Raw genomic sequence first — 8070 nt, forward strand, 5'->3', positions numbered from 1 at the left:
GTGTGTGTGTGTGTGTGTGTGTGAGACCTCAGACTGGCCTGCCCCCTCTCACAGTCTGTGAGTCCTCAGGGGCGGGAGGCGACCCAGTGATCAGGGGAAGGCAACATTCATCACACCTCTGCTGCTGCCACTGCTGGCAGTGCAAGCCTTGTCTGGCCTTGGTTGGCCCTGAGTGCCTGGGCAGCCGCCATCTGAGGTTTGCCTGCACCTTGGGCCAGCCCTGGGCTGCTGAGGGGCTGAGAGGACTGGGGGACTCCGGAGGCAGGTGTGCAGAGCAGCCAGGCCTTGCTGCACACCTGCCGCCCCAGCGAGGCTGAGGGAACTTGTAGGGCAGGGCAGCAATTAGCATATTCCCTCCTTATTGGCTGTGGGTGCCGCCATCTTTTGAGACAGCTTGAGAGTCAATTAGCACATTCCCCTCTTTATTAGATAGAATATGCATAACTCATGGACACAGAAAATAAGATGGTGAAGTTCTGAGGTGGGGCAGGATCTGGGTGGAGTGGAGGGGGACAAATGGCTGAAGATCTGTGTTCAAGCTAAGAAATAGCAAGTATAGCCATGGCCAGTGAAAATCACTTGTTTTGGCACCATCTCATGCACCAAAAGGTTGCTTGTTTGATTCCTGGTCAGGGCACATGCCCAGGTTATGGGCTGGATCCCTGGCAGGGGACATGCAGGAGACAGCTAATCAATGTTTTGCTCTCACATCAAAGTTTCTCACTCTCTCTCTCTCTCTCTCTCTCTCTCTCTCTCTCCACACCTTTCTCTCTAAAAATCAATTTTAAAAATATTTAAAAGAAGAAAGAGCTGAAGCCGGTTTGGCTCAATGGTAGAGCATCGGTCTGCGGACTGAAAGGTCCCAGGTTCGATTCCGGGCAAGGGCATGTACATTGGTTGCGGGCACACCCCTGGTAGGGGGTGTGCAAGAGGCAGCTGGTCGATGTTTCTCTCTCATCGATGTTTCTAGCTCTTTATTTCTCTCCCTTCCTCTCTCTAAAAAATCAATAATATATATATATATATATAGAACTGACAATGTTAAAAAAAAAAGAAGAAGAAAGAAATATATGAATATGGGAAGCTATTTCATTTCTGTGGTTCTCTGCCTGGGCCCTCTTTTCTGGGAGTTTCCTGTCCTCTCTTGGGGGTCATGCTCATTGTACTTATTCTTGATCCTGTTCTCCTTGTTCCTCCACCATCAAAGGTGATTAGTCCAAAGATAGAAAATAGACTCAAGCTTTCCCCAAGAATTTAGACATGCTTAAAAAGTCCATTCCTTTTTAAAGAGGAACTACATATAATATGTGAAATTGTGATACAGGGACATGCATTTGCCACGTGGATTGAGGAAGAGACAAAGCTGGTTGGTGCAGAAAGAAGAATGAAGTAAATATTGAGAAACAAAGGAGAGAGAGAGAGAGAGAGAGAGAGAGAGGTGTGTGTGTGTGGATTTTGCACTATTATTATAGCTACTCTGTTTTTATTAAATAAATATAATTTTTACCTGCAGTCAAGAGGAGTCTTAATTTTCTTTTATCCCACTCCTTGAGAATGCATGATACAGAAAATACTAATTTTCCAGGTAGTCCTGGCCTCACAAGAAATACTTTGCTTCTATAGGAATTTTGTTGCTCTTGAGGATCAGCACAGACTGACCGAGATTTGGGGGCTTCCAGAAATTTGGGGTTGTTTTGGAGCCCCTAGTTAAATTGCTAGGCTGGATTGACTAACCATGATTTGTAATATATTTTTGGTATAATGAAACATGTTCTGAGTTCCAAATGACCAACTTACAAAATAACTTTTAGAATATAAACCTTTAAAAAAAAGGGGGGGGGGGGACTGCCTATTCCATATTAATTACTAGTGTGATTCACATTACAGAAGTTTTTTTGTGTTTTTTTTTTTAATATATTTTATTGATTTTTCACAGAGAGGAAGAGAGAGGAACAGAGAGCTAGAAACATCGATGAGAGAGAATCATCGATCAGCTGCCTCTTGCACACCCCCTACTGGGGATGTGCCCACAACCAAGGCACATGTCTTTGACCGGAATCAAACCCAGGACCCTTTAGTCCGCAGGCTGGACACTCTATCCACTGAGCCAAACCGGTTTTGACTACAGAAGTGTTTTTTTATTTTTTTATTTTTTATTTTGTACAGAGAGGAAGGGAGAGAGATAGAGAGTTAGAAACATCGGTGAGAGTCATCGATCAGCTGCCTCTTGCACACCCCCTACCGGGGATATTCCTTATTTTCTTTTTATTATTATTTTTTTAAAAGGACACAGAATTGAGTATGCTCACAGAGAAGGAAGCAGTTAAGACTCTGATTCAGTTAAGAAGTAATGAGAGAAATACAATTTGAAAGCTGATTGGCATTAGAGCAGTGGTTCTCAACCTTTCTAATGCCATGACCCTTTAATACAGTTCCTCATATTATGGTGACCCCCCAACCATAAAATTATTTTCATTGCTACTTCATAACTGTAATTTTGCTACTGTTATGAATTGTAATGTAAATATCTGTGTTTTCTGATGGTCTTAGGCAACCCTGTTAATGGTTCTCAACCTACAGTAGTCAGACATCCCTCTCACAATCCGGGACTGTTGGCTCCCAACTGCTTTCCTGCCTGCCTGCCTGATTGCCCCTAACCACTTTTGCCTGTCAGCCTGACTGCCCCTAACCACTTCTGCCTGTCAGCCTGACACCCCCTAACCACTCCCCTGCCAGCCTGATTGATGCCTAATTGCTGCCCGGTCAGCCCGATCACCCACAACTGCCCTCTCCTGCATGCCTGAACGCCCCCCAACTGCCTTCCTCTGTAGGCCTTGTTCCCCCCCAACTGACCTTCCCCACAGGACTGGTCTCCCCCAACTGCCTTCCCCTGCAGGCCTGGTTGCTCCCAACTGCCCTCCCCTGCAGGCCTGGTCCCCCACAACTGCCCTTCCCTGCAGGGCTGGTACCACCCCAACTGCCCTTTCCTGCCAGCCATCTTGTGGTGGCCATCTTGTGACTACATGGGGGTAGCCATCTTGTTACCATATGTGAGTGGCTATCTTGTGCAAAGGCATGATGGTCAATTGGCATATTAAGCATATTACCTCTTTATTATATATGATTACTGTGATTATGAAATACTAACAACTTTTAATTATTACTGCCAGGTGGAAATGACTACAGTAATATAATGAAATTAGGATTTATTGTGTGGCAGACACTACATGAGAATAAATTTAAAAAAAATATATTTCATTGAGTTTTTACAGAGAGAAAGAGAGAGTTAGAAACATCGATGAGAGAGCAACATCGATCAGCTGCCTCTTGCACATCCCCTACTGGGGATGTGCCTGCAACCAAGGCCCATGTCCTTGACCAGAATTGAACCTGGGACCTTTCAGTCAGCAGGCTGACGCTCTATCCACTCAGCCAAACTGGCTTTGGCTACATAAGAATAAATTTACCCTCTTTTCTAAGATTATCTGCAAATAATATATGTAATGTAATTTAATTAATTTATTTAAAAAATATATATATTTTTAAAATATATATTTTTTATTGATTTTTTACAGAGAGGAAGAGAGAGGGATAGAGAGTTAGAGACATTGATGAGAGAGAAACATCAATCAGCTGCCTCTTGCATACCCCACACTGGGGATGTGCCCACAACCAAGGTACATGCCCTTGACCGAATTGAACCCGGGACCTTTCAGTCTGTAGGCTGATGCTCTATTCACTGAGCCAACCGGTTTCGGCTTAAAATATATTTTTATTGATTTCAGAGAGAAAGGGTGAGAAAGAAAGATATAGAAACATCAATGATGAATCATTGATGTCTGCCTCCTTCATGCCCCCTACTGGGGATCAAGCTTTTAACCCAGGCATGTGCCCTTGATCAGAATCAAACTGTGACCTCCTGGTTCATAGGTTGATCGGTACTCAACTATTGAGCCACCTTGCCAGGCTGCAAATACATATTTTTTAAAGGAAAATTGTATTACTTTTTTTTTTTTTTTTTTAACTTTTTTTCAATTAAATATTTTTGCATATTATTAGTGACTAGAGGCCTGGTGCATGAAATTCATGTACTTGGGGCAGAGTGGGTCCCTCAGCTCGGCTTGCATCCTCTTGCAGTCTGGGACCCTTTGGTAGATGTCCGCCTCACAGTCTGGGATCCTTTGCGCCTTACCCACCCACCTGCTCACTGCTCCTTTACCGCTTAGCTTATTGCTACTTAGCACTGCCTCGGAGGTGGAAGAGGCTCCCACCACTGCTGCTGCGCTTGCCAGCTGTGAGCCTAGCTTGTGACTGAGTGGCGCCCCCCTTGTGGGAGCACACTGACCACCAGGAGGCAGCTTCTGCATTGAGTGTCTGCCCCCTAGTGCACATCATAGTGACTGGTCCTTCTGTTGTTTGGTAGATTTGCATATTAGGCTTTCATTATATAGGATCATATTTTACAGAAACATTAAATGTATACAATTTTCAAAAACATAAAGTTGAAATCAAGGCATCTGTTACATTTATATGCTGAAACAAAGCCTTGGTTTTGGAATCCAGCAATCAATCATCATCTGGTCCAGGGCCACCAGTCCATAATTTCCAATAGATGAGGATCTTGTTGGTAATTGAACAAAATATTCTTTATATGTGACAATCATTTCCACATAAAACCCTTTCAGGAGCTCAGTTATTTCATTCCTTAGCTCTAATTCATTACTTGGCTCTGGGCTTTCATATGTTGAGACTTTTTTTTGTTCTACTTCATCACCTTGGTTGCAGGTTCCCTGGCCCTGGTCAGGGTGCCTACAGGAGGCAACTGATCAATGTGTCTTTCTCACATTGATGTTTCCTTCTAATTGTGTTACTTTTTAAGCATGTGTGAGTTGAATTCATGCCTATGGCATCAGCTCTCTTTTGGAGCAGAATTTGAGTTCTGGGCTCCCTCCACCCTGTCTTGATTTAGCTGGTCCTCTTCTCTTCTCCTTGGCTCTATACCACAAATTGACCTTCCTTGACCTGCAGGAAGAAAAGTGGTTTTACTAGAGTCCAGACAATGACAAGACAGGGAGAGCTTGTATATGCTTGGCTCCAGTCAACATGACAAATAAGATAGGGGAAGAGCAGTGGCTTGAACAGCTGGTGTAACCAGATCTGGAACTTATTTGGGTAGAGGGAGGGGTTAAATAACTCCTCAACCAATGAATGTCCTATCAGGTTGCAAACACTTCTAAGCTTTAAAGACCACATTTGGTCTTGCAAACAGTGGACACTCAAATATATATATTTCTTCAATATATGGATAAAACTAAACACCTTGAAAATTTCACCCAAGCACTGCTAAGTAGTTTTCTTGACACACCCAAAATGACATTAATATTATTTAGGCCTCGGAGTGTGATGATTCTATTTCTCTATCAGGTTACACACCAAAGATTGACACAGATCTAAGTATATAGAAACATTTATCTTTTAAAAAATATTTATTCTTGCCGAAACTGGTTTGGCTCAATGGATAGAGCGTCAGCCTGAGGACTAAGAGGTCCCAGGTTCGATTCTGGTCAAGGGCATGTACCTTGGTTGCAGGCACATCCCCAGTAGGGGGTGTGCAGGAGGCAGCTGATCGATGACTCTCTCATCGATGTTTCTAACTCTCTATCCCTCTCTCTTCCTCTCTGTAAAAGATCAATAAAATATATTTGGCTCAATGGATAGAGCGTCGGATTGGGGACTGAAGGGTCCCGGGTTCGATTCCGGTCAAGGGCATGTACCTTGGTTGCGGTCATATCCCCAGTAGGGGGTGTGCAAGAGGCAGCTGATCGATGACTCTCTCATCGATGTTTCTAACTCTTTATCTCTCTCCCTTCCTCTCTGTACAAAATCAATAAAATATATTTTAAAAAAAAGAATCTTAAAAAAATATATATATATATTTTTTAAAAACATATTTATTCTTTATTGATTAAGGTATTGCATATGTCTCCTTTTCCCTCTCATTCCCCCCACCCCCAGCACACGCTCTCATCCGCCTCCCCTCCCCCCACCCCTTGTCTCTGTGTCCATTGGTTATGCTCATATTCATGCATACAAGCCCTTTGGTTGATCTCTACCAACTCCCCCCACCCTCCCCTGCCTTCCCTCTGAAGTTTGATGGTTTGTTCAATGTCTCTGGATCTATTTTTGTTCATCAGAAATATTTATCTTTTTATTTTTTGCATAAGTATTTTTTTCATTATTTTAGCATCTTTTCATTAATTTTGCCCATATTTTTGAACAAATTTGTAATTACAGTGTTCATAGATATTTGTTTCTGGGTTTTTTTTTCCATAAAAAATAATAAATAAGATCCTTTTCACATTGGTACATTGTCTTCATAGTCTTTTACAAAGCTACCAAACACTTCATTGGATACATATGCTGTCAGATAAACTCAGCCAATCTCTTGTTAAATGTCTTCCTTACTAATAGATTTTCCCTATTATTTTCTAATTTTCCCTTAGTATAGGCTATGCTGCAATTGGCAACTCTACAATACAATTTGATGATTAATCTCGGAACCACACGGTATATTATTATACATTTTCAAAGTGTATTTTTCTTTTCTTAGAGAATATTTCTTAGAATTAATTTGTTCATTTTAAAATATTTTTTTCCAGTTAAATACTATGGGCTTTGCGGTGCCGCTCTCTTTCCACCGGCTATTCTCTTTCGGAGAAGGTGGGCCCATAGGCAGCAGCCATGGTGCCCAGCCAAAATGGCATGATCCTCAAGCTCCACTGCCACCAGCGGCGTGTTGCCACGTGGTTTAGCCAGCGGGTGTGGAAGATCTGCAGATGCAAGGCCCCTCGCATTGCGCCCTGTGCCCTGCATCTGGACCCATCAGACCCATAGTGAGATGCCCCACCGTGAGGTACCTCACCAAAGTGCTAGCGAGCGAACCCCCTCCCCTCTCCCCCCTCCCCGTAGGGGATTCAGCTTGGAAGAGTATGGGTGGCTGGCATCCACAAAAAGGTGGCCCGGACCATTGGGATCTCTGTGGATCCGAGGCGGCGGAACAAGTCCACCGAGTCCCTGCAGGCCAACGTGCAGCGGCTGAAGGAGTACCGCTCCAAGCTCATACTCTTCCCCAGGAAGCCTTCGGCCCCCAAGAAGGGAGACAGTTCTGCTGAAGAACTCAAACTGGCCACACAGCTGACCGGACCAGTCATGCCCATACGGAATGTCTACAAGAAGGAGAAAGCCAGGGTCATCACAGAGGAGGAGAAGAACTTCAAGGCTTTTGCCAGCCTTTGAATGGCCCGTGCCAATGCCCGGCTCTTTGGCTCCTGGCAAAAATAGCCACAGAAGCTGAAGAACAGGATGTTGAAAAGAAAAAAAATAAAGTGCTGTTGGCAACTTGTGATAAAAATTTAAAAAAAAAAAAAAAAAGAAAAGGAAAAAGAAAAGGAAAAAGAAATATTATAAAAATACTAAATGATAAACAACTTGTACATAGTACCTAATTAAAGACTAAATCTCAAAAATTTCTTTTTCCCCTGGTACCACTGCATTGCTGAAGCAATAGATAACAGTCCATACATCATCATCACCATCGTATTAAAACTAGAGGCCCTGTGCACAAAACTTGTACACTGGAGGGTGATCCTTCAGCTCGGCTTGTATCCTCTTGCAGTCTGGGACCCTTTGGCAGACATCCTTCTCGCAGTCTGGAATCTCTCGCTCCTTACTGCCCACCTGCTCACTGCTCCTTACCGCTTGGCTTGCTGCTCTTTAGTACTGCTGCTGGAGGTGGACAAGGCTCCCACCACCTCCGCTGCACTTGCCAGCTGTAAGCCCAGCTCCTGGCTGAGCTGCGCTCCCCTGTGGAAGTGAGTGTACTGACCACCAGGGGGCAGCTCCAGCATTGAGTGTATGCACCCTGGTGGCCAGTATGCATCATAGCTACTGGTCGTTCTGGTTATTCCAGCATAAGGGTCACTTAGGCTTTTAGTATATATTATACATTATCTTCCTTATTAGCAAGCCAGTCATGCATTATTAGGAATACAAAAGCAAAGTGTGACAATG

The 8070-nt window shown here is 43.6% G+C and overlaps 1 pseudogene across 1 annotated transcript; it reads left to right on the forward strand.

The window, feature by feature from the left end:
• The first annotated feature begins 6684 nt into the window (after positions 1-6684).
• On the forward strand, positions 6685-7531 carry LOC311618278 (large ribosomal subunit protein eL13-like; annotated as a pseudogene). Its single transcript has one exon. The product of its transcript is annotated as a large ribosomal subunit protein eL13-like (transcript).
• The last annotated feature ends 539 nt before the right edge of the window (positions 7532-8070 follow it).

The sequence above is a fragment of the Pipistrellus hanaki genome (assembly GCF_964339955.1).
Source record: "Pipistrellus hanaki genome assembly, chromosome: 2".
Taxonomy (NCBI): domain Eukaryota; kingdom Metazoa; phylum Chordata; class Mammalia; order Chiroptera; family Vespertilionidae; genus Pipistrellus; species Pipistrellus hanaki.